Below are 26,306 nucleotides of genomic sequence, written 5' to 3' on the forward strand. Positions count from 1 at the left end.
TAGAAAAAACTTTATGTCCTGTCCTTAAACCAAGCCCCTGAGATTTGTGGGTTTAAAATGCTATTTTAATTATTTCTGTTTGCACACTAATTAATAAACCTGTGACAATAACAATATACAGGCCCTATAGCATATGAGAATTAAGGGAACATGTCTTCATGTTTCAATTACTAGAGAAATATTTTATAGCTCTCAAAATTTTATCACATACATTTTAGAAAATCAATTGGCAATTCAAAAGTTGTTGAATAGGCAGATCAGGTTATTTTACCTGTCCTTATAGAAAATGAAAAGACAGATCCTTATCATCTGTTTCCTCTTTTGCTCGGTAAGCTGGTAGTATTGTTGGTATTTTAAGCTAAATTGATGTTTTAGGTATTTACTTTTGCACTTATGTGGGGATTGTTCTTTGCTCTTTAGCCATATGCAAACCACATTTCCATTAAGTAGTTATCAAATTGCAACTCCTAAAAAGTTCATAGGTGTCTTTTTAACAAAGTCCAAATAGCTGCCTTTCTGAATTAAACAGACAGTTTTGTTGCATGAATTATTGTTCCTGTAATAATTGCCTGCAACTGAATAACACATGGAGACCATCTTTGATAAATATAGAAATAACTGAGTTTGCTAAATATTCTTTGAATTATTTCATTATATAGCTATGCCAGGCAATTAATTCATCTCTCCAGCGTAAGAACACATTGTGCACCAAGTACTGAAATGAGAGTTTTGGGATCCTACAACCTAGAACAGATTAGATACCTGTTTTTTGGGAGAGGGCAAGAAGGAGGTATTCACTTATCTTTTTATTTCTTCAAGCGTAAATATCTTAGTTGAAAAATACTTATTAAGAATATGAGTAAAGCTCCAATGTAAATATTATTTTTTTAGCACTAGACTCCTTACCCTGCGCCACTATCCCCCACTTCCTACCATATAACCTGGCAACCGATGACAAAGTTTTTCTACTAAGGAGTAATTTACCCTGGACATATGGATTCTATTCTTCAGGTGTTTGCTACATAAATCTTTAGTGTGCATGTATGCTTATGATAGTTTAATTTTCTTGTTGATGTGAAAAAAATTATGAAAATGTAGAATTTTACACATTTCTATCTCAGATTTTAATACCAAACATTATCAGTGACAGCATTTATCAAAAGTATGAAATTTTACTTTGGGTACTACAGATGAGAAAACTTCTGGTGAAGAGAAAAATCATCACATGAATAAGATCATAAGTAAGTTAAAATTTTTTTTTCAGATGCTTAACTGTATTTAATCCTATAATTAGTCTTGTCTCTTGATTAAAAGTAATGACATCTTTGCTGCTACAAATTTAACAAGTTTATTTAGAATTTGAATTTAATACTTTTTGAGTTATAATGTTATAGAGTTATAAAGTTATAGAGTTTTTCATTAATTTGTTTTAAAGTCTATTGCCTAAAGATGCTGTAAGTGCTTAATTGATTAATTGATTGATTTCATTTTAATCTACATTTCCTGAACACAGTTGGTTCAATTACTTTTTATTGGATCACCTGATCACTACATATTTATTAACTGGATACTTGAGTAAACTGGCATATATTCAATTTTAATCTTTGAAGGAGTTTGTAAGTGGTCCATATACAAAAGTGGGCAGAAAAAGTTGAAGGATTACATTTTTTCAAATGCATTTCCACTGAAGGTATGTTGTCTCTTTTCTCCTGGAGAAGACTGCCTTGCTTCCAAGTTGTGACTGCATTTGGAGATGGTAGATAACAGGAGGGTGGTATAAAAAGAAACCTGATTCTTTATTAGGAATATGAAAACATCATAGCATGTCATTCATATAGCAAGCTTGGAAAATAGTTTTATTGGGCATGTTAAGTAATTGAGGATTAGAGAACTTAAGTAACTTGTGTAGAGTCACCCAGCTTTATAGATGGCATAGTCAAAATATAGGAGCTGCCAGAAGAATCATTGAAATTTTAGAAAGTTTCTCTAATAGACATGTGTGAGCCACAAATGCAAGTCTCATAAGCAATGTTAAGTTTTCTAGTGAAACTCAAAAGAGTAAAAGGAAATAGGTGGGATTAATTTCATACTATATTTTATTAAATGCATTTCTTTTAATTTTAAACTATAATAATAAATATAATTGATGATGTAACTGACATCATTTTTTTCATGGTGTTTTCAACTTGAGTGTGTGTTTTCTCTTACAGCCTATCTCCTTTCAAACTAGTCACATGTCAAGTGCTCAATAGCTCTACATGGCTGGTGGCTACCATATTGGACAGCATGACACTAGAATCCTTGAGAATCCAAAAGTAGCATACACAGTATTGAGATTCATTCACTAGTAATTATTGTAATTAAAATGGCCAGAAATTTCAGAGAAAATGATCTTATCGACATAAACGTTAATTTTGGACCACAAATTGTAGGGCTGGTTTCATTAGGGGAGAATATGTGCTCTAAGGAAACATGTTACTTAGATAAATTAGAGCACAGAATAGCACAGAGAAGATGTTCAAGACTGCTGGTTGGTGAACGTCAGGAGACATCATTTCCAGGCTTTGTAATCTTATTAATTCAATTAACAAGCATTGTTACGGGCTACTGTCTCTGAACTGCATTATGTATTGGAAATAAAAACATAAATATGGTGTCTGTCCAGTTCATTGGTCCAAGAGACCTGTCTCCTAGTCTGTGATATGCCAAAATATATATTCAAGGAAAGAGAGAATAAGTTCCTTTAAAACTGTACATCGACAAATATTCAAAGGGACCGAAGGACCATACCAGTTATACCAGCTAGCTTAATTCCGGTGGTATTGCCTGTGCATATAAAAGGCAATGCATCCAGCAAAGACAAGAAAAAGAAGTTAAAAATTTGATCTAGAAAATGATCAGGACCAACTGCTAACCACTGGGCCTTCGTGGCTAGGAATAATTTCAAGTCTGAGAAGGGGGATTGGCAGTGACACTAAGTTCACCCTTTTAGAGGATATAGGTGTTTTGTGGCTAGTGTACTTAGTCGGTAGCTCTGCTTATAATAATATCTATCTATCATCTATCTATCTATCTATCTATCTATCTATCTATCTATCTATCTATCTAGATAGATAGATAGATAGATAATGTTTTTAATTTCTCTTCAAATAATTGCTTTCTTTCATGTGGATTATATTACCTATAAAATAAGGATAATATACATCTACCTCAAAGGGTTCCTGTTAAAAAAAAATGAATTAAAAGCACGCCTCTGATATCTCACAGCCTAGGTTCAAATCTTGGATTTGACTGTATGATTTGGGGCAAGTTACTTACCCTCTCTATTCTTCAGGTATATCAACCATGAAAGGAGGGTAATGATCCTTCCACTCACTGGTTTTATTGAAGATTTAATTAATATATGCAAAGGGATTAGAACATTTCCTAGCACACAAGTGCTCAGTGGATATTAGTTATTATAATTACATCATCATTATTAAAGTTACCTGGAGAACTTTCAAATAACACAGTTTTTTTCTACTCTATCTCATGTCTACTGAACTGGCCCCTCAGTAACCTCTAATGTTTGTAAATTTCCTCAGTGAATCTGAGGACCAGCAAAATTTGGAAATTATATTAATGGATGTGGGAAAAGTACTGCTGGTGAAGCTGAGTCTCCTCAAGGTGAGCTGTCAATCACAACAGCAGTGATTTTTGTCTGGGCCCTGTATTAGCATCACACGGAGACTTTAAACATCTAGATGCCAAGACAGCACTTCAACCATTTAAATCAAAATGAATGGAAATGGGTCCCAGAATCAATATTTTAAAAATTTCCCAAATTTTAGCAGTCTATAAGTAAGGTAAAGTAGCTCTAATATAAAGTATATTTCAATCTCACATTGTGAATTTTTTTTTTTTTTAGAAAAATGCTCCTAAGGTTTTAGGTGATAGCAAATTGACATAATAGCACATTAAGAAGAACATTGTGAAAAGTGTGCTTAACTGACCCAGTGTTATCTTTCACTGCCCTTTTTTATATGGATGAATAAAGATAGATAGGAGTTAATTGCTCTTCAGCTAGATCAAGGTCAGCCTTTTGTACTGAAGTCTTAGAAGTAGGTTAAACAGGAAGGTATTACTTGTATTATTGTACTTAACCTTGAGTTGGCTCATTTAATGCAGTGTTTTCTAAACTTAGTTGAGCATCAAATCACTTCGGGAGCAATTTCCCACGTAGATTTCTCCGCCTCACCTCAGAAGATTTGATTTGGTGGATTTAAGATGGGACTCAGGAATCTGAGTGCCTTAAAACCTTCCCAGATAATCCCAATGATATAATTATCATTTGCCGTGTGTAGTGAATCAAGGTACTAAATGGTGGTAAACTGATGGTGATGTTACTAATCAGAAAATGTTGACATCAAATAAAAACAGTAGTTAATTGTTTCCCCTCTGGTATATACTGTAGTTAGCTAAATAGACTTTCCCTGGCCATGACTTATCTAGAAAATGACTTTTTCCTATTTCCTGTTTGGTACTTGTCATCCAATAGTTTCAAATATTATGAATGACTTGTTGATGACACAGAGAAATTTCTAGGCACTTTGATGTATATATAATTAATCCTCACAACAATCCTTTATGTAGAGAATATTACTCCCATTTTACAAATTAGAAAACTAAAGCTTCAAATAGTTAAATAACTTAGTTATAATCATATAGCAGGTAAAATAATGAAACCTGAATTAAAAGCCAGTCTATGTAACTTCAAACCTATAGTACTAGAATTAGTAAGAATCATTACCTTGATGAATGCTATTTCTAGCAAGAATCAGTGGCAAACAAAAATAACCAAACCAAAATGCAAATGTCCTAATATATATTCATTTTAAGAAATAACTTAAAAAATCATTTTCCTGTTATGTATGAACTCTGAGTGGTGTGGGGACAGAGTCCCAGAGAGCAGTTTCCAGGCTCTTGGCCTCATGTGGAAAGGTGCTGGCTCGGTTATTAGATGGCCATCAGCTGTAATCAGATGGTCATCCACTGTGGCTGAGTGGCCATCAGCTGTTACCGGTTAGCCATTAGCCACTAATATAACTGCCATGGCTACACTAGGGGGTTTGTTGGTTGGTTGGTTGGCTGGCAGGCGGAGAAGCAGACAGCAGATTGCTGCTCCTGCTTCCTGTGCCTCCAGCCCAGCCACCAGCAAGAATATAGTGGTATGACTCCCCTATCTATGGCTCCGTTGGTATTCCTTTTTGGCCTCACCATATCCTGTGTTCTTGTGCGGGGAGCAAAACCAGAGACCCTGCATGATACCCTGCATGACAGTGGTAAGAAAATAATTTTTTTTTCAATTTTCTCTAAGCAGTTGCATTTCAGAGACTCTATATAACCATGGCCCATAACTTTCATGTGCTTACAATGAATAGGGTCACCACAGTAAACTAAGACAGACAGATCCCTGTGAATAGGAATATCTGACTCCTTTACTAAGGTGCTTCAATTGACTATTGAGTAAGTCCTTACAGAGTAGTAATTTAAATGCTCAGGTAAGCTTTGGAGTTGATTTTAGGAAAAAAATAGGAGAGAGGCATCTAAAAGACCCATGATGATTCTGTAGCCTTAACACAATATAGCCCAGTTTTGCTCTAACAATGAAATTTGAAGGGCGAAGTATTCTCCAAGTGGCCATGCGAAGGAGAGAGATTGCAAATTTTGTTATCTCAAAATATTTTTTTTTTTACTTAATGTTTGCACCTTTGGACATTCTGAGTCTATCTAGGCACAGACTTGTTTGTAGCACTGGGTTTTAAACTTCATGTAGTGTGTCAGATGTCCTTCCTTGTACCCCGATAGGATCTTGTGCATTTTCTGCTGTAGCACTCATTATGTTCTAGTATCAATGTCAGATGAATGTGCATCTTCATCTAGGCCTGAATATGTTCACCGGTGTCTAGCTCAAGGTCAGATATCTGGTTTGTTCTCAGTAAGAGTCTGTTGGAAGAAGGAATTGATGAGATGAGCGAAATGAAGAGCTTGGAAGTAGGAAACTGACCAATGTTTTTTCTGTCAAATTATTTTCTCAGTATAGGGTTATTTGAGCCTCACTTCTGATTATTTAGTAGTTCACAGAATGATTACATCCTATCACAACCCTTTTAGGACCTCAAAGGAGGTGGATTCAGGTGTGTATAACTTATGGGTCGGCCTGAAAACACTTTTAATTTCAAAAAGAAAAGGAAAATATCTATTTTTTTGACTTTTGATAAGAAGTTAAAAACATACAAAAAAGGGAGACTGCAGTTTAAGCCACTATAAACAGCTTAAGTAGGGACACACATGGCTTTACATTAAAGCATAGCATTACTGTTTGATAGGCTAAAAAATTAAGAACAAGCAGCAACAGTGGCATATGATATATTTAAAAGGATTTTAAAATGTATTCTTTCACCAAATGGTGTAAATTCAAGTAAGCTGTCAAACTGACAGCACAATAGTACCATCTTCACAGTAGCACATACTGTACCACAATGAATATTATGGCAATTTTATAGAGAATAAAAGATGAGATCTGAGGAAAAAAAGCATGAAATACTTTTATATATAGCAATTTTAGAATATATGTATTGTAATATATATGTATATAAATTACAATACATATATATATATATATATATGTATATGTTGCAATTTTAGAATCATCGTTACTTGCTAGAATTCACTCCAAACATAACAGAAGAATAACTGTAATAAATCATGATAATTTATATCACAGCTTACTTTGGGGAAGTATCATCAGATACACTTCATACTACTTACTCAAACTATAATTATTTTCATTAAACTATAAAACTGCTTACAGGAGATTTACTCTAAACACATAAAATCATATCCTTAACAATGAGCACTATTAGACAACAAGTGTTCAAAATAACCAAAGTCAAGTGTAAAATAGCAGGCCTTGATTTATGCTTTTTAATTATGTATCTTTGTAGACACAATCAATGTACTTTTGTGGATTTATAATATACTCCTTTTTATTTTGTGGAAACATTGGACAGTCTTGTTCAACCTCCATCCTGTAATTAAAAGGTAGTGTCAAAAAAAAAACTTATGAAAATTATGTCAGGTGCGTATTAACACTAACTCTGAAGTAATTTGTGTCTGTCAAGAGTACAGATTATTCTAAAAATGAGTGGTGTGGGGGAAAAATCTGATGGGTTTTGTTCTTTGTGAAATGAGGAGGTGCTAAAAGGGTGGTTGAATAATTTTTTAAAAATCAAGGAGATCTAAAATAGTGTTCTGCTATGTGTGATCTATTTCATAAAAAATGAGGGGAAAACTAGGATATTAAAAAGCAATGCATCTGACATTGTATAGCTACCAATATTATTTTTAATGAACAAAATATTTAATAGATATTTCAATGCTTTATTTTTACTGCTATCTTTGCCAACTGAAGAAATATTTATCTTTGAAAACTTTGTTCCACCTTATGATACCCAGGAATTTTACTTAATATGAATAGAACTGGAATTAATGTGTTATTTCAACATTTGTCAGAGATCTTTACAAAACTTGTGAATATTGACAGTACCACATGGATATCTATTGTCATAGTTTTGAACATAGTTTTACTGTCTTGAAATGTATCTACAAGAAAGTTTACAAACATAACACATTTTTATTAAAATGTTTAGTACCAGGAAGAAATTTTAAATTTTGTAATAGCTATAGATTTGACTGGTGAGATTCTTCCTGATGCTTTGATTAAATCTCTGTGTACATATCCACAATAAATGTAGAGAAGAAGAAAAAAACTGTTTCTAAAAATTTTACTAAGATTTGATTATTTGGTTTAGCTATGTTTTTAAATTCATTTTAAAGTAGAAAGTTCCCACTTTTCATGTTTCTGTGTAGATAGGAGCAAATCTAAATTAGTGTAGCATTAGGTAAACTTGTTTGGATATGGTAATTCAAGAAATACAATTATAGTTTTCTTGTTCATGTCCAGGAAGAGAAGTGTCTCTCTTTTCCAAACCCTGAACAAAAATATTGAGTTTACTGTGATTGGACCAATGTATGTCACCTGTCCCCAGTGAACAGGTCAGTGTGACTGGCGAAGCGTGCCTCTATGAATGGCTTAGACTGGGTTATATGAACTCCCTGGAGCACAACCTGTGGCAAGCAAGGTCAGTCTACTTAGCTCTAGTGCTTGGCTCAGTCCCCTCAAGGCCCATCACTAGAAATGTAGATTGGGATGATGGCACCCAAACTACATGACTGGAAGCTTCTGGTTCTGTGAGTAAAGAGGAAAGGAGACGTTTGTTTTGTTTTTTGTTTGTTTGTTTTTTGTTTTTTATAATTTTAATTCAGAGGCTGTACACAGAAGTTTTACATTATAAAAGGAAAATTATACTTATTCAGACAGTCCAAAATTACCTGTGGTATGTTTTCTGACTTGAAAGAATGTAACATTCAATGGCAAGGAAAATTATATTGCTTAGAGAAATGTTTATCTCAGTTGGCTATTTTGGCTGAGAATCCTACTCACTGCTTTGTACTTTTATTTATATATATTCTCAATGCCAAAGAAAATTGAGGCTTTATTAAAATAGTTTTAAATCATTCATAATAAGTCAGTTTGTTCCTTGGTCAAATTGTGTTTCTCATATGAAAGCTACTGTCTGCAGTACATTATTTTAAAAGAATAACAACCAAATTCAGAAAACAAACCAAAAAAAACACACACAAAAATCTATGTTAGTATAGCTCTAGTGGATGTGTGAAAATTAAATTTTATGTAGCTTAATATCACATGGCAGTGCAATTTTATCACTAGAGATGGTGATGAAGAAATATACAAAAGTTGGAGTGCGTTGTTAGAATAAGAAACATTATGTAGTGTTTTGGTAAATTTGGTACATATATCTAGCCTTTTTGGAGGGATATTGGCTATTTTGACATTTTAGATTTTATTTCATATCACATAATAATTCTAGTTTATTGTGTATTATTTTATGGGCCTTAATTTGGATTTCTATCACTTTAAAATGATTAGTTGTATTAAGTTTGTCTATCAGGATACAAAGGGTCAGTCTCAATCAAGAGTGACTTTCAAATCATATCCATAAAATCAGATTAAAATGCTTAACTAGGTAAATTGACTTTCAAAATCAACAATTGTAATGTTTGAGTATTTTAGTTTCTAACACTCACGTGTAAATTTAAAGACTTTTTTAAAAATGTGTTGCTGTTGCATACTTCCATGCGAGCTTAATTTATTAGTGTATAATTCAGAAAAATAACTAGATGAATAAAATTTTCCCACCCCTTTGATCTCACCCTCATAGGATAAAAGGTAATACTATATGAATATGACTGTGAGATTAACTTCATGCAAGCCAGCTGTTTTCAGGTATTTGAGTGAAAATAGAATGTCTTGGTCTAAAAAGTTTCCAGAAGTCCATTATAATAAACTTATACTAAACCCCTACGGTGCAGAGAAATGAAACTGCAGTCACTAGGGTGACTACAGAGTGATGAGGTGGTCATAGAAACTTAGACAGCCCGGGAGTGGTATCTTTTTATGTAGTTACTTCGAGATGTACATTGGTTAAAACTCTTTTTGCAAATGACTGCAAATGGAATCTATTCACTTTAATAACCCCAAACTCCTGAGATACAGTTGATTTCAAGCTTAGTTTGATACAGGGGATCGAACCAAGTTCTGAGGACCCAGTTTCTTTTAATCCTTTAGCAGAACTCTGCTCTGTTCCATGTTTTGATTTCATTCTTAGTTTCCATGTTGTAGAGAACTGGCTCCCCCAGCCATAATCTCTCTACCGCACAACTCCATGTTGAGTGAAAACAAAGCATCTCTTTTCTGAAGGTAGTTGCAAAAGTCCTGAGGCTGAAAATCACTCCGACTAGACAAGCTTCAGTTATGTCACCTCTGAATCAGTCACTGGGGCCACTGAATAAGTGTCTGACTTCATGCTGGGTCACATGCCCATTGTTGGATTCTGGCAGAGAGCATCACTGAGACCACACAAAGCGCAATGTTCCCAAGAAAAAACAGGAGATGTTGCTGGAAAAAGAGGAAATAAATGCTATTGAAGCATATATTCACTAGTGGAGTGTGTTTAGGCATTTATGGGATGCTAACTTTATTCAAGATTTTTCTGGAATTCTTGTCTTAATGTGGAAAGCTAATGAACCACTCCTCCAAAAAATAGTATTATTACCGTGTTTCCCTGAAAATAAGACCTAGCTGGACAATCAGCTCTAATGCGTCTTTTGGAGCAAAATTAATATGACTTGATCTTATATTAAATTATGTTAGATAAGGACCGGTCTTATATTATAGTAAAATAAGACCGGATCTTATATTAATTTTTGTTCCAACAGACACGTTATTGTCCAGTTAGGTCTTATTTTCAGGGAAACACGGTATTTTATATTCCAAGTACATTTTTTTACTAAATAAGGTGTTGTACAACTTAATTAGCCACCTCACTTATTAGCCCTGATGTGACTAACTTTTGACTAGTTCCCAATCTGAAATTGTCAACATAACGAAAAGGTTTGCTCTTGTTGAGAATATTCAAACGAGTACACCAGATATTCTCATGTGAATTCCAGAAGCTCAGATCTAAAACTATTCTATGAAAATACCAGTGTCATTGGCATAAATATGTAAAACTTGACACTGATTGATTTGAAAGAGATATATATTCTAGTTTATCTAGGTACAAAATATTCCTCTACAGTAATGTGGTTATGATCATAGGCTTTGGAGCTTGACTACCTGGGCTCAAATCCCAAGTTAGTCACTTTGTGATCTTGGAAAAGTTGTGTAAGCCCTCTCCATCTCAAAATTTTCATATGTAAAATAACAATCATGATAATTATAATAATACCTATTTTGTTAGATTTTTTTTTGAGGAACAAATGTATTAATATACATTTTCTGATAAATAAGTTATTATTAATATTATTTTAAAATACATCTAAAATTACTATATCCTATGTGAGAAGAAAAAAGTACTCCATAGCTCAACTTAAGAGTCAAACTTAGAGTCAATCAAGAGTACATAGATCAAGCTTAGGGTCAATCAAGAGTACAAAAAGATGGCATAGGTTTCATGGAAACAAATGCAGAGCCAGGTGACGTGGTTTGTCAGAGCTAGGTTTTAGCCTTGACTTTCCCCTTAATAACTTTGATCTTGGGTTTTGCCCTCTCTACACAACTCTAGGCTTTAGTTTCTTCACTTATAACATGTCTTCTTATAGCAATGGAATTGGATAATTCTATAAGTAATGATGCAATCTAGACTAAAACAGTCACCAGAATTGGCTTGAGGCTAATTAAACAAGACAAATCAGTAGGCACAAGTTTGGGACATAGTTTTGAGTTACGTATATTAGGGAAAAAGATTAGTGGAGAGAAAATAAAATAATGAGGGCTTCCCAAGGTGAGGCTAAGTGGAAAACAGCAGTAGTTGAGGCATAGAAGTAGAGTTCGTCAAATAATTTGCTTGGGAGGGCTACAATCTCATTGGTGAGTATATAAGACATATAGTAAATAATAATAGTTGAATATCCAGAGGCATGAAAAATTCATTTAATACACAGTATTGAGGTTAGACTTAACATTTCTTAAGCAGTAAGAAATTTCTCTAAATTATTTTTAATATTACTTTTTATTAAAATATTTTTGAGCAGTTTTAGGTCCACAGCAAAACTGAGGGGAAAATATAGAGATTTACCATATAGTCCTTGCTCCATATATGCATAACCTCCTCCATTATTAACATCTCTCACCAGAGAGGTACATTCGTTACAATTGATCAGTCTACTTTGACACATCATAATCATGCAAAGTTCATAATTTACGTTACAGTCCACTCTTGGCATTGTACATTCCGAGTTTGGACAAATGTATAATGACATGTATATATCACTATAGTATCACACAGAGCATTTTCACTGCTCTAAACATCCTCTTTGCTCCACCATGAATATCCCTCCTCCCTTAACCCCTGGCAACCACTGATCTTTTTACTGTCTCCATAGTTTTGCATTTTCCCGACTATTATATAGTCGGAATTATATAATATATGGCCTTTTAAGATGGGCTTTTTTCAGTTTGTAATATGCATTTAAGTTTCTTCCATGTTGTTTCATGGCTTGATAGCTCATTTTTCTAGCACTGAATGTTTTATTGTCTGGATGTACGACAGTTTATGTATTCATTCACCTAATTAAGGACATCTTGATTGCTTCCCAGCTTTGGCAGTTATGAATAAAACTGCTATAAAGATCTGTGTGTGAATTTTTGTGTGGATAAGTTTTCAACTCCTTTGGGTAAGTACCAAGATGGACAAATGTTGATAAGATATGAGTATGTTTAGTTTTCTAAGAAACTGCGAAACTGTCTTTAAAAGTGGCTGCAACATTTTGCATTACCACTAGCAATGAATGAGAGTCCCTGTTTTTCCACATCCTTGTCAGCACTTGGCATTGTCAGTATTCCAAATTTTGGCCATTCTAATAAACGTGTAGTAACATCTCATTGTTGTTTTATTTTATTTTTCTCTCATGACATATGATATGGTAGCTCTTATTCATCAAATATGCTTTTCATATGCTTATTTTCTGTCTGTATATCTTTTTTGGTGAGGGATCTGTTAAGGTATTTGACTGATTTTATAATCAGGTTGTTTCATTTTTTTTATTTTTATTTTTGAATTTTCAGAGTTCTTTTTACTTTTTAGATAACAGTCCTTTATCAGATATGTTCCTTACAAATATATCTCCCAGTCTGTGGTTGTCTTTTTGTTCTTTTGATATCATCTTTCTCAGAGCCAAAGTTTTAAATTTTAATGAAGTTTAACAATTATTTCTTTTTTGGATTGTGCCTTTGGTGTTATATTTAAAAAGTCATCACCATACCCAGGTCATTTAGTTTTTCTCCCATGTTGTCTTTCAGGAGTTTTATAGTTTTGCATTTTACATGTAGGTGTATGATCCATTTTGAATTCATTTTTCTTAAGGATGTAAGTTCTGGTCTAGAGTCATTTTCTTTTGCATGTGGTCATTCAGTTGTTTCAGCACCATTTGTTGAAAAAACTATCTTTGCTTTATTGTATTGCCTTTGCTTCTTTCCTGAAGATCAGTTTACTATATTTATGTGGGTTTATTTCTGGTCTCACTATTCTGTTCTATTGATCTAGTTATCTATTCATTTGGCAATACTATATGGTCTTAATTACTATAGATTTATAGTAGGCCTTGAAGTCAACTAGTGTGAGATCTACAACTTTGTTCTTCAATACTGTGTTGGCTATTCTGGGTCTTTCACCTCATATAGAAACTTTAGAATGAGTTCATTGATATCCACAACATAATTTACTAGTATTATGATTGGGATTGCATTGAATCTATAAATAATTTTGGGGAGAATTGATATCTTACCATATTGAATCTTCCTGTCCATGAACATGAAATATCTCTCCATTTATTTAGTTCTTTGATTTTGTTCATGAGAGTTTTATAGTTTTCCTCATATAAATCTGGTATATATTTTGTTAGATTTATACCTAAATATTTCCTTTTTTTTTGGAGTGATAATGTGAATGGTATTGTGTTTTAATTTCAAATTCCAGTTCTTCATTGCTACTATATACCGTGTTTCCCCGAAAATAAGACATAGCTGGACAATCAGCTCTACTGCGTCTTTTGGAGCAAAAATTAATATAAGACCCAGTCTTATTTTACTATAAGACTGAGTATAATATAATATGATATGATATGATATGATATGATATGATATGATATAATATAATATAATATAATATAATATGTATAGTATAGAATAATATAATACTGGGTCTTATAATAAAATATATAAAATATAATATAATATATTATAATACCGGGTCTTACATTAATTTTTGTTCCAAAAGATGCATTAGAGCTGATTGTCTGGGTAGGTCTTATTTTGGAGGAAACAGAAAAGTGACTGACTTTTGTATATTAACCTTGTATCCTGCAACCTTGTTAAAATCACTTATTCGTTCTAGGAGTTGTTTGTCAATTCTTTTGGGTTTTCTACATAGATGAGCACATTGTGAATAATGACAGTTTTGTTTCTTCCTTCCCAATCTGAATATCTTTTCTTTTTTTGTTACATTAGCTAGAACATCCAGTACAATGTTAGAAAGGAGTACAAAGAGGAAAGATGTTCTTGCCTTGTACCTAATGTTAGTGGAAAAGCTTCAAATTTTTCACCATTAAATACAATGTTAACTGCTATTCACATTCTATAGTTCAAATTAAGGCATGTGGCTATATCAATTCCAAGGTGGAGAGAAGTGCAATCCTACCTTCTGCTGAGAAAGAGACTGGAAATATTTGCTGAATAGCAAAAATGACTACTGCATTCATAAAAAAAGCAAAATATTAAAAAAATCAATTATAGTAATGACTTTTTGACTTTAAGAATCTACATATAAGCAAAAGACAGAACACTCAATTTTGTAATGCAAATGTGGCTTGTGTTTTTTCCTTTTGACATCATCTTTCTCAAAGAACTTTGTTTCTATCTCATAGCCTCTTGAATAAAATTGTATCTCTGTAGAAACTGGTGCCTCCTTGCTGCATTTTTGTCACTAACCTCCTACACAGCTATTATTGTAAACAATGTTGAATGAAGCTTTTCTGGCTTCTTTAGAATGTAGTCTGAGGAGCCAAAGCTGAGAGAAATCGGCAACAAGTGGCTCCATATTCCAAAAAAGCACTTGCTCCCCTACCTCTCACCTAGCCAACGTAAGCAGAAGACTGGGTATGAAAATGCATTAAAGAAGTGGTAGCTGTAGGCATAGAGGGAGAGCATTTTGCTGTATTTTCTCCCTCTCCTTCTAAGCCTACTGAGAAGGGTGGTGAGAAAACTGCTCATAGACATTGGAGTATCTATCAGAATGGGAGACTGACACTTTCCTTTCCTGATGAAAGCTTGCCAAGCCCTAGAAGTTTGTTGGACTTATGTTGGCACAGACATCAGAGGAAGGTAAGAAAGTTCTTAAGAGTGTTTAACATGTATCTTATGGAGTTTGCTCGAAGTTCTGCAAACATAGAATTTTGAGTGAGAAATAGCTGGAGCCTCTGCAACACAGAGCAAGAAGAAACAGCAGCAGCAGGGCCGCCAGCACCATCAGTGTTTTATATGACAAGGGTGTGTGAATATTCCATGGAGCAAGTGGAGGACACAGAGGCTTCCTGTGTCATGGGAACTGTACCCATAAGAAACTGTTGGGCAGAAAGCCAGCAGTGGGAGATGAGAGAGGGAAGAGGTCAGCCATAGAATGCACCATCCATCTCAGTAACCTCTGGGAGAGGGGGCTCGGTCCCAGGAACCCACAAAAAGTGCAAAGATCATCATTTGGACAGCTGCCTCTTAGACTTTCACCTCACCCCATCCCCTTTGAGAGCCCAATAACGTTGAAACTCAGGGGAACCCATAAATAGCAGAGAGAAAGGTCGAGAAGCAGTAAAAGTGTAATTGAAAAAAAGAAAAAGAGTAAGTAAAGCAAAGTATGCTGCCTTTAACCATTGCAGGAACCAAGCCATAAGCCAAGATTCATGGAAGTGGAAAGAGGTACCTTAATTTGGATATGAAATTCATATTTTGATCTAGACTAGGTCTTAAATACTGAAAGGAATCAAGAGTCTATGGGATGTTTCTTCAAAGGATAGGGAAAGAAATGATTACAGAGTTTGGTTAGATGGAGTGATAAATAGAAAAAAAAAATCAGGATTTATTTTGTTGTTGTTTTTGTAACTATTCCTGAATGTATTTGTCTATTTCTCATGTCATTCTCTCTCAAACAGTATTTCTGGAACATGGTACTAGGCAGAAGTGCTGAAGGATGTGGTCTTGGCTTGAATGGGGACTGGGCTGGTCTACAGGCAGAGGAACCCAGAACCAAGGTTATCTGACAAGCCATGTCTACGCATGAACTAAATTCAAAAGCCTGGCAAATAGTCCAGATGAGCTGTTAATCCAAAGGGGAGAGAAACAGAGTCCAAGTTGAAGGCAACAGAATAAAAAATGGGAATACTAGATCTGGGAAAGATTTCAAAGAGAAGGTTGGAGATAGGGAACTGAGATGTTTTTGGTTACTAGAATGTTGTTGCAGGCGCAGTTTATACTGAGTCCAATAGCCTTAGCTGTTAAGACTACTGAACTATCTTAGATACCACCTGGAAAACCCTTTCTATTTCTGGCATTGAAATTCTAACCGTCCTTCTGGGACTGTTATAAACCTCCAACCTCCAAAAAACATGCTTGCCTGCCTCTTCCCATACTCCCTGGCTGGAAATTCTGTTCTTTCTCTTGGACTACAATAACATGTTGATATTTACATTACATACAATTGTGTCCCTGTGTTTCCCATACTCCATGTGAAAATTGGGAGGGTTAGCAGTTATTTATACACAGGAAGTATTTAGGAAGTATTTGTTGGGTGAATATTACTGTGAAAACAAATTCACAACTTAGAGTACTTTTAAGCCTGATTTTTAAGCTGCAAAGGAAGTTACAGATGAAGTCAATGTCAATAAGTGGTATTTATTAAGCAATCACATTTACATATTGATGTGATAAGCAGCATGCCAAATGAGTTAAATAAATTGTTTCCAATTCTCTCAGAGCAACTTGCAACCTTACAATTTTGTGAGGTCCAGAAATGGATTGACTAGAAATACAGGTGGAATGCTGTGAAGTCAAGACAAGAATTTATGAGAGGAGCAGAACATTTGACAGTGTTCAACAATTAGAGAAAGATAAAATGATAGGTAGCAATAACAGTTGTGGGGTTAAACATAATAAAATATTATCATTAATATTGTTATTTTGTGGTTTTTTTTTTTTTTTTTTTCCTGAGTCATGAAACAGGCAGCACTGAACTTGCAGGCAGAAGACATACTGATCTTTCTCATGTTCTAATATTGTACTTGCTTTTAAATGTTGAACATAGGCAAGTCACTTAGATCATTGAGTTTCCTTTTTCTTTTCCTCTTGTAAACTGAGGTTATTTACCCAGATGAGTGGACTTAATTTTTCCCCCCTAAAATTCAGAATTGCATATAAAAAGTAGATAAAACAGTAGCTGCTATGTTGACTGACTTGTTTAGGGGATACTGTGATATAATTTCTACTTCCCTGAAGCACTTGTAACTGACTCTAGACCTTTATAGATCCATGCAATACATGTAGAAGACTCCTGGTGTGTGCACCAACTCTTCCATTTATTTCTGCATCCAGATTCTGTATTTTATAATGGATAGTTCCTTATGTGAAGAGAGTAAAATGTATTTTCTAATCAATTTTCTCAGTTAATGTTAAAAAGGCAAGAATGAGATTAAGGCAAGTGTAATTCCTGAGATAAATCTATGGAATCTGAGGCGTAGAAAGGTCAGAGACAAGAGTTGGTCCAATCACCATCCTGTATCTGGACATATATCTATACTGCTTTGTACTTCAGGGTTCATTTTGCCTGCTGGGACATCCTGACAATTTTGTGAACTTTTCTGTTTAGCTGTGTATTTACACAATGGTGAACTCTTAGTGACTTTATTAATGTTCTAAAATGGAAACATAAATCTTACGAATATATTTGCATAATCGGGTGTTCATATAAGTTATAAGAAGAATAGCCAACATCTGTGGGTAGATAAATGCTATAGAGAAGAATATGAGTTCTAGTAACAAATATTCTTTAAAATTAAGACAGTGAGGTTGATAGAGAAATTGAACTGAGACACTAGCTTACTGTGAAGCCCTTTTACTGGAATATAATAAGATTTGTGCCACAAGATCTTCTATGCTCCAAAATGTTTACTCCACCACAAATCTTATCTAGTTTTCCTGGGGCGGGGGTGGGGGGGTGGGGAAGGAAGAGATATAAGTATATGATTTGAAGAGATGCTCCCATGGCTGCATTTGCAGAGGAGTGACTCTGGGCATTAATACACTTCTTCCAAACAACATTTGGAAAATCCTCAGTTTTAATTGACTACCACTAAAAACCATGCTCCTTCCTGCACATTCTTTTTGAAATAGGACATATCCCAGCTGTATGAAACCAAGCACAGAAGAATAATGCTTGTCCTCAAGCCAATTGGAGGAGGGCAATATTCAAGTCCTCACAAATATTGTTATAAACACAACAATGACATTGGCAAAATGATTTGATCTTTGTGCCAAGGGTGAAATTAATGTCATATGCTCACCCCAATGGATGCCTAGAAGTAAGTTTCCACCAAGCACACTTAAAAGAAATGGTGTCCTCTGTCACTTCCCTTTCCCTTCTGATCAGTCAAAGAACCCTCACCAACAATACTGACTCCTTGAGTACTAGAAATTGCAGAGGAGATTCAGAAGTTAAAAAAACTACTTTAATTTAGAGATAGATTGCTCTTCACTGGAAAACAAAGAGACAAATAAATGCACAAACAAAACCCTCAAAAGGTATTCACATTTTCAGTTGGCAAAAATTGCCTCCATTCTCTCTCAATCTCAAACACCTTTCATGATCAAATAAATTCTTGCAGATGTTAGAAAAACACATTATGACATGGGTCCTTGGAGGTTGGCCAGATCCAACTCTGGCAAATACCTACCATTCTCAATCTGGGTTACTCTGTATTCATTATTTTCTTTGTGAACCTTCTCTACATGTGGCTTGTTGCTTTGTTAAAGAGGATAACAAATGAACATAAATACTTTTCTAGGTTATACATTTTCACTGTTACCTTGTGCCTCACCAGGTCACCCCAAGACAAATAAATGAAGTGTAGTGTGCTCCCAGGTTGAATCAGCAAAGGCACACATATAGCTGTGAATTGTTTGCACATGCAAGCTTTTGATTTTGTGTTTGCTTCCTGGCCGGGCAGAAACCAGATTTGGGTGAGGAATCACTCGTTTTTGTATTTGAGAAAGCATAATAAAGAAAAGTACCATTTTTGATATTTCCACCTCCCTGTCTCAAACTATGAACTTTCAAAGGGAGACTATGCGCTGAGTAGGCAAGGTTTGATGGTGATTTGTCATCAAGTTGGGTAGAAAGATAGTTCTCCTGAAAGGGTTTAGATATTTGTTTATTGGAAAGCCAATTGAACCTGAATTTGAAAAACCCATGCCACTTTTATTTTTAGCTGTAGTGTCTGTAGATTAATAAATAACATGATTGAGGTTGCATTTTACTTAAAATGCTGGGTGGAAAAGGTGAACGGATTAAGAAGTACAAATTGACAGTTACAAAACTGTCATGGGGATGTCAAGTATAGCATAGGGAATATAGTCAATAATATGGTAGTAATTATGTGTAGTGTCAGGTGGGTACTAGACTTATCAAGGGGATAACTTTGTAAGGTATATAAAGGTCTAACCAGTATGTTGTACACCTGAAACTAATATAATATTGAATGTCAACTGTAATTAAAGAATACAATTTAAAAATGCATTAAAATAAGATTTTTCCTTCCTTTCCTGAGGTAGTTTATTATCTTATTCTAAAGTTGGAACAAAATATGAATGTCATAAATTTTGTCATTATAAATGTTTAATGATCACATTAAAAGTAGTCTTTGGAAAAACACTGCATACCACCTTGGCAGTCAATAATAGCCAGAACTAATAACCAAACTTCTATAATATGGTTCTTCACAAACACTGGCAGAGATTAGAAAGTTGTTGGAGTTAGTGGGATATCACTGGAGGCTCTGGGAGTTTCTTCTGAAGTCATTCTGAATTAGCAGCTAATGGGGAGCTTTCTTTGATAGCGCTATTATAATTAAATGCAGCTGGATGAAAATCAACCACAAAGGGAACTCGTTTGTTTATCATTACTTGTGACTTTGTTAGCAGATGTTTTCGAAGTACCATAGTAGCCAGCTTAATTTGTCTCCGTGTAATGTGAAGCAGGTAAACTTTGATTAATAAACTGACAAGTACATTCCTTAATTTCTTTTCTGAAGTTTCCTTCTGTGACTCTTATATAGCACATATGTCAAACCCGGAAAGCTCACAGATAAACATTCAATTTCTTTTTATATATGTCAGGCCAGCTGAAATGGAGGTGTCAGTCGGCGGTGAGCTGGCTTGTCAAATGTTCATCTTGAAAGCTGCTGTAGTATTATCACATGTAAGTAGGCTAGTGAAAAAGATAAACACATATGGCATATACATACCAGGCTATGGAACGACAGCTCTCTCGATTGTAATCACTATTGGCTTTCCATAAGGGACTCAATAATTTTCAGTAAATTGGATCCTGTATAGGTTTAAACATTAATTCATCTATTTAAAAAGGGTAATTTTGACATATCCTTTGCCTGTAATAAATGCCTCCTCCACTTCTTAACAGGCAGACTTCCTCACCACCCACTTGTCTGTTCAACACACTCTCACTTTAGTATCTTCATTCAGATAGCACTTTCTACCTGTCTCCCTGATATTGCAAAAACACTTCTCTCTCATCGTTTAAAGAACTCTTGAAAGCTATACCCCTCCCTCCAAATCTTTCTCACATACCTGGAAAGAATGTGTGTGTGTGTGTGTGTGTGTGTGTGTTTAATTGGCTGGAGAGAGTTTAAATATGCAATGTCCACAATTTAAATTGCATTAATTACTAATACAACATGTGTTCTATAATTTTGCACTCTATTATTATTAGCTCAAGATAAAGTTGCATATGTAGCTGCATGTCCTTTGATTTTGGTGTCAGGTCAATGTTAATCAGTTTTACATCATGATTTTTATATCTGTTTTAATTGCCATGATACTCATCACAGCACTTCGTATAATTTTTTAAAATGCTGATGCTGTAACACAAGCTATTTATTCAGTTATTTATTACTTCTGAAAATATTTCTTGGGATATGTGTGTGAATGTGTATATTTATATATGTGTTCATGTTCTCACCTGTTTGCTGCACAGAATTCTTTGGGCTTAAGTTGGCAAAAGGGATGAAAAGCACTATGGCTAACTCTGAAATTCTCTGTAGATAAGCATAAAGAAATATAAGTTTTGGCACCATCTTACATCTCTTTCCTTACAGCTCTGAGTTTAAAAATGTTCTTCATGTAGGTAGAGTGGGGTAGGAGGAGCACGAGCTTGGTGACTAGATGGAGCTGGCACTGGGTCCCAACACTGCCCCTACTGGCTTTTGGAGCCTCAACGCCCTGGTCTGTAAAAAGCAGCGACAGTAATACCACCTCGTGAAGGTGAGCGGTAGCATAGCCAAGATCCTGGCACATAACAGGCCATCAGTGTACAGTAGCCGATGATATTAGAAATAGGTAATACGCTCTTTCAGTAGGAGAGAAAAAATGTTGAAAATGTTCGCTGTTGTATGGAGCAGTATAAGAGCGACCTTCTCTGCTGGTCTTCCTGAGTAACGCTCACAGTATGTATTAGCACACCAAGTTAGATGTGATTTAATACAAAACTAACTTAAAATGTTAAATTATCATTAAAAAGCAATTGAAATGTATTAATACCCCTGGAGTATTTCTTGTAAAAAAAGAGAACACCTTTTCATGATCCGCTGAATGCTGACTTTACATTCAGCTTTCAACTGTTAATTGTCATTTGATTAGAAATAACCTATCTCTAACTGGTGCTCTACTAATTGGAGGACTTTTCAAGGAATCTTCATTACATGTCCATGCTCCATTTTTTTAATTTTATTTTATTTTATTTGTTTTTTAATTAGTTTCAGGTGCACAAGACAGAGCAAAACTTAGACATTTATCATTTACATCCCTCACACTGTGTGAACCCCCCTCCCCCCATCCACCATCCCCCCGTACGTTCCCAAAACCTCTCACCTTCCCCTTATCCCCACCCCCCTGCCCCTCTAGCAACCCCCTGTTTTTCCTCCATGTTTCCAAAAATGTCTCTGATTAGTTCATTCACTTATTCTTTTCTTTAGATTCAGCATATAAGTGAGATCATATGGTATTTGTCTTTCTCTTTCTGACTTATTTCACTTAACATAATGTTCTCTAGGTCCATCCATGTTGTTGCAAATGGTAAGATTTCTTTCTTCTTTATGGCTGCATAATACTCCATTGTATAAATGTACCACAGTTTCTTAATCCAGTCGTCTACTGATGGGCATTTCGGTTGTTTCCATGTCTTGGCTATTGTGTATAGTGCTGCAATAAACATAGGAGTGCATAAAGATTTTTGAATTGGAGTTTTGGATTTCTCTGGATAGATACCTAGGAGTGGGATTGCTGGATCATAAGGTAGTTCCATTTTCAGATTTTTGAGATACCTCCAAACTGTTTTCCATAGTGGCTGCACCAATCTGCATTCCCACCAACAGTGCACCAGCATTCCCTTTTCTCCGCATCCACGCCAGCACTTGTTGTTTGTTGATTTATTGATGATAGCCATCCTGACTGGGGTGAGGTGGTATCTCATTGTGGTTTTTATTTGCATTTCTCTAATGGTTAGTGAGGTTGAACATTTCTTCATATGTCTGTTTGCCATCTGTGTGTCCTTTTTAGAAAAATGTCTCTTCATGTCCTCTGCCCATTTTTTAATTGGGTTATTTGTTTTTTTGGAGTTGAGTTGAGTGAGTTTTTTATAAATTTGTGATATTAACCCCTTATCAGATATATCATTGGCAAATATCTTTTCCCAATCAGTAGGATCCCTTTTTGTTTTATTGATGGTTTCCTTTGCTGTGAAAAAGCTTTTTAGTTTGATCATTTTTTTTTTTTAAATAATTGTCTATATAAGAAATGTCAGGATAATTAGTTAAACCACAATATTAGGTTTGTGTATATTGAGGGCCAAATGTATGTTGGTGGCTTTATTTCACTTTAGAGTATTTGAGAATTTTGTCTGGAATTGTTTTGTAACCTTTTAAGCTTTTTCTCTGATGGGAATCTGTCTTTACTTTCCTTTTTGGGGGTTGAGGAGAGCAGGGCGAGAGTCACAATGTTTTAACAGATTAGCTAATTTTGACAAAAAAATCTTGTTAAGATGATTGCCCTTGAGAAAAAATTATTCACGTGTGAGGAACTATCCTTATTAGTTCATCTACTTTGCTAGAGAATAGAATGACTTGACCACATTTCAAAGGAGGATCATATGTTAGCTGAAGAAGTTTGGCTCATAAACAATGTGACATGTGCTTTCTAGAAAAGTCTTAATGGTGAAGGGTCAGAGAATTAAGTAAGGTGGCCATTCTGTTTGACTTTGACTCTTGATTCTGTATTTCAATTTATCTCTTAAGATGGCCAAATTCATAGACTAGCTAAAAAATAAGCTATCTAACATCCTGTTTAGAGGATGGGGAGTGGGGGAGTCCGTTGAATACTATCCTTCACTTGAAAATTGCTGAAATTAAATCATGTGTGTCTTTCTCAAAGCTGGGGTCAAGGACATTCTTTGTGCCAGAGTGTGAACGTCCTCTGAAAGGTAGGGAAATCATACCACATCTTGAAAATCATTCCCAATGATTGCAGCATTAATTAGGCTGGTGTGAGCAAATATAAGACACTAGGTTGTCAGATAATCTGTGGGTGTGATAGCTTAAATAATGCTATTTGAGAAGTTAATAATAAAATAGTATCATTTAAGTAGGGAGACTGTTTTCACTATCGCTCGATGACAATTTGAGTTGTGAGATTCAGAATAGATAGTGCAATTTCAGATGCCATGTTATTTTTATGGTATTTGTTGTATCCTTTAGAGTAATGCTGCTTGGAATGTACTCAGGGAGGCATTTGTAAGTAAAAGAAGAGGGATATTTAAAAAGTGTTAATATAAGGAGAGCTGAGGCCAGGTATATAGTAGATCTCAAGGAACTTGGGGAAAGTCAGATGTTATTTATCATTAAAAAGAACGTCTTCTACCAGGTGCTGTTGAAAATGGATAGTCGATGTCCATGGTTTTTATTGTGATGTCTGGAATATAAGGGGTTTTTGAGTGTGAATCAAGGAGAATCAGGCAAGATGATATCGGAGCTGGAAGCCAGGAGTCTGCAAAGGTGATAGGGGTTCTGTAAAAGGTGCTGTTCAAAGCAGGCAAATCTGGCTGCAGGATGCTGCTGGAATGTGTACAACTTGTTCTTTGTGTTGAAGAGAAAAAAAATGTGTCCAAACGTAAGGAGACCAGTACAAGAACATGTGTGAGCAGTGCTAACCGTAATACTTCTGGTGATATGTGTCTGCTTTTATATTTCCAGAATCCCTGACCCTGACTTCAGTCCTCCCAGCTTATCTCTTAAGCTGTTTCTGGGCCTTCATCCTTTTGCTCTCAGCCTGCAGCACTCCAGGAGACTTGAGCTGGGGTTCACATGGCAGTGACCTTGTTGATGCCTGAGATTTTCAGTCTCTGCCTCTGAATGATCTGTCAAAGGATGGACCCCCTAAGAACTTCATCTCTTCTTGAAATTAAAGGGAGAGGGAGTGCTAATTTGAAGGATTGCTTTCTATTTCTGATTTTTACCCAGTATCTTTTGTAAAAGTTTCATAGCAAAAGTCTGCAAAAGAAAATAGAACAGATGATGGAAACTGATGACTAAAGTCAGCCGTTCCCTAAAAGCGGCAATAATGTCAGAGTGGTAACTGGATAATCCATTCTGTTTTGGGCTTTGTCTGTTTTTCTTGTATCTGAATTGTCACTTGGTTGTCTCTTATTTATACTTCAGTGAATGGTTCACAATGTGTGTGTGTGGAGACATATGTGAAAAGTAGCTGTGTTGTAATATTTATCATTAAAGAGCTGCCTTTGTTTCATTTTACAAGCATCACATTGATGATACGAATAACAAAACTGACTGGCTTACTCACTAAAGGTTGCTTCCATAATGAAACAAATTTATGTACCAAGTTTCTCGGTTTCTTTATTAGATAATTGGACAAATGTTGAGAAACTGCTGCTAATTGAGCACTCATTCCAGCTTTTGTCTACATTGAGACTGGGCAGGTTTTCTGATGTTTGCAAAAGAATTAAATATCCACCAAACCTTGCAACAGCTTCTCTGTTCCCAATATGTTTTTATTAACTTTAACTGAGTCCCTGGGCTTAAATGTGGTTTATCCCCAAATTTTCACACTCACCTTTTATAAGAATCACATATTGGAGGATGTTTTCATTTTAGGAAAAAAGTGTGATCAAAGACAGGTCATATGTTTTCTTCTTTGAGGCAGCAGAGGCAAATGGGCCAGGTTCAGATCAAATGTTTTTGCTAGCATGACATTCAATAGGTAACAGTTGCCCTGAAGCAGGGCATGAAAGAGTTAGGAGAAAGAATAATAGAAACTGAAAAACCTTTGAAAATCTATATAATATTACGTATTTTGAGAATCAGAAATAGAAAAAAAAATAATTTATAGGAAATGCACAGTAGAACATAGGTGCGCTGCTTCAATAGAAGCCGTCCTTTCCCCTCCCGCTGCAGCTGTTCTAGTTGGGCTCATAAGAGTCACTCTTTGTCTTTTCAGATAGCTTCCTGAAAAGTACTTTTTGCCTTCACACAATGTCTCATACATCAAGTCCATCTTTCACAGGACTTCCAGGGTAATTTTCTTACAGCATATTCTGATCCTGTTATTGTTATAGTAAAAAAAAAAAACAACAAAAAAAAACAAAAAACAAATAAATAATTCCTCAAATCTAAAATAATAAAGTTCTAACTTGTTAGCATGGCATTATTTAACCTGACCTACTTCAAGGACTTATTCTCCAGTATTGTGCCTTCATGTTTCCACCAAGGTGGAATAATTACTTGCTCTTCTCAAGCAAACCCCTATGTGACCTCACCTTGGCACATGTGCTCATTCTCTTTCTGAGTTGGTACTCCTCAACTCTTTACATATCTACCAGTTGAAAGTCTACCTATCCTTCAAAAAATACTATAGGATGCAGCCTCTGAGATGGCCCCAAATCATCTTGCCTCTTGGTTTTCTGCCTGTGCTATTTCCCACCCTTTGAGCATGGGCTGGAACTAATGACTCATTTTTAATGAACGTGGGATGGAATGTCATTACAGAAAGGCTGTGATGCAGATCTTGCTCATTCTTGCTATCTTTGAGGGTAGTCGGATGCCATCTTGGGAGCTATCCTATGGCAAGGCCCAGATGGCTTGGATTTGAGGGAGGCCTGCAGCGAAAGACCAATGAGGACCTGAGGCCCTCAGTCCAATAGCTTGAGAGGAACTGGATCCTTCCCGCCATCACATGAGTGAGTTAGAAGCAGATTCTCCCACAGAAGATCCTTCAGAAG

Source organism: Rhinolophus sinicus, linkage group LG01, assembly GCF_036562045.2.
Source record: "Rhinolophus sinicus isolate RSC01 linkage group LG01, ASM3656204v1, whole genome shotgun sequence".
Taxonomy (NCBI): Eukaryota; Metazoa; Chordata; class Mammalia; order Chiroptera; family Rhinolophidae; genus Rhinolophus; species Rhinolophus sinicus.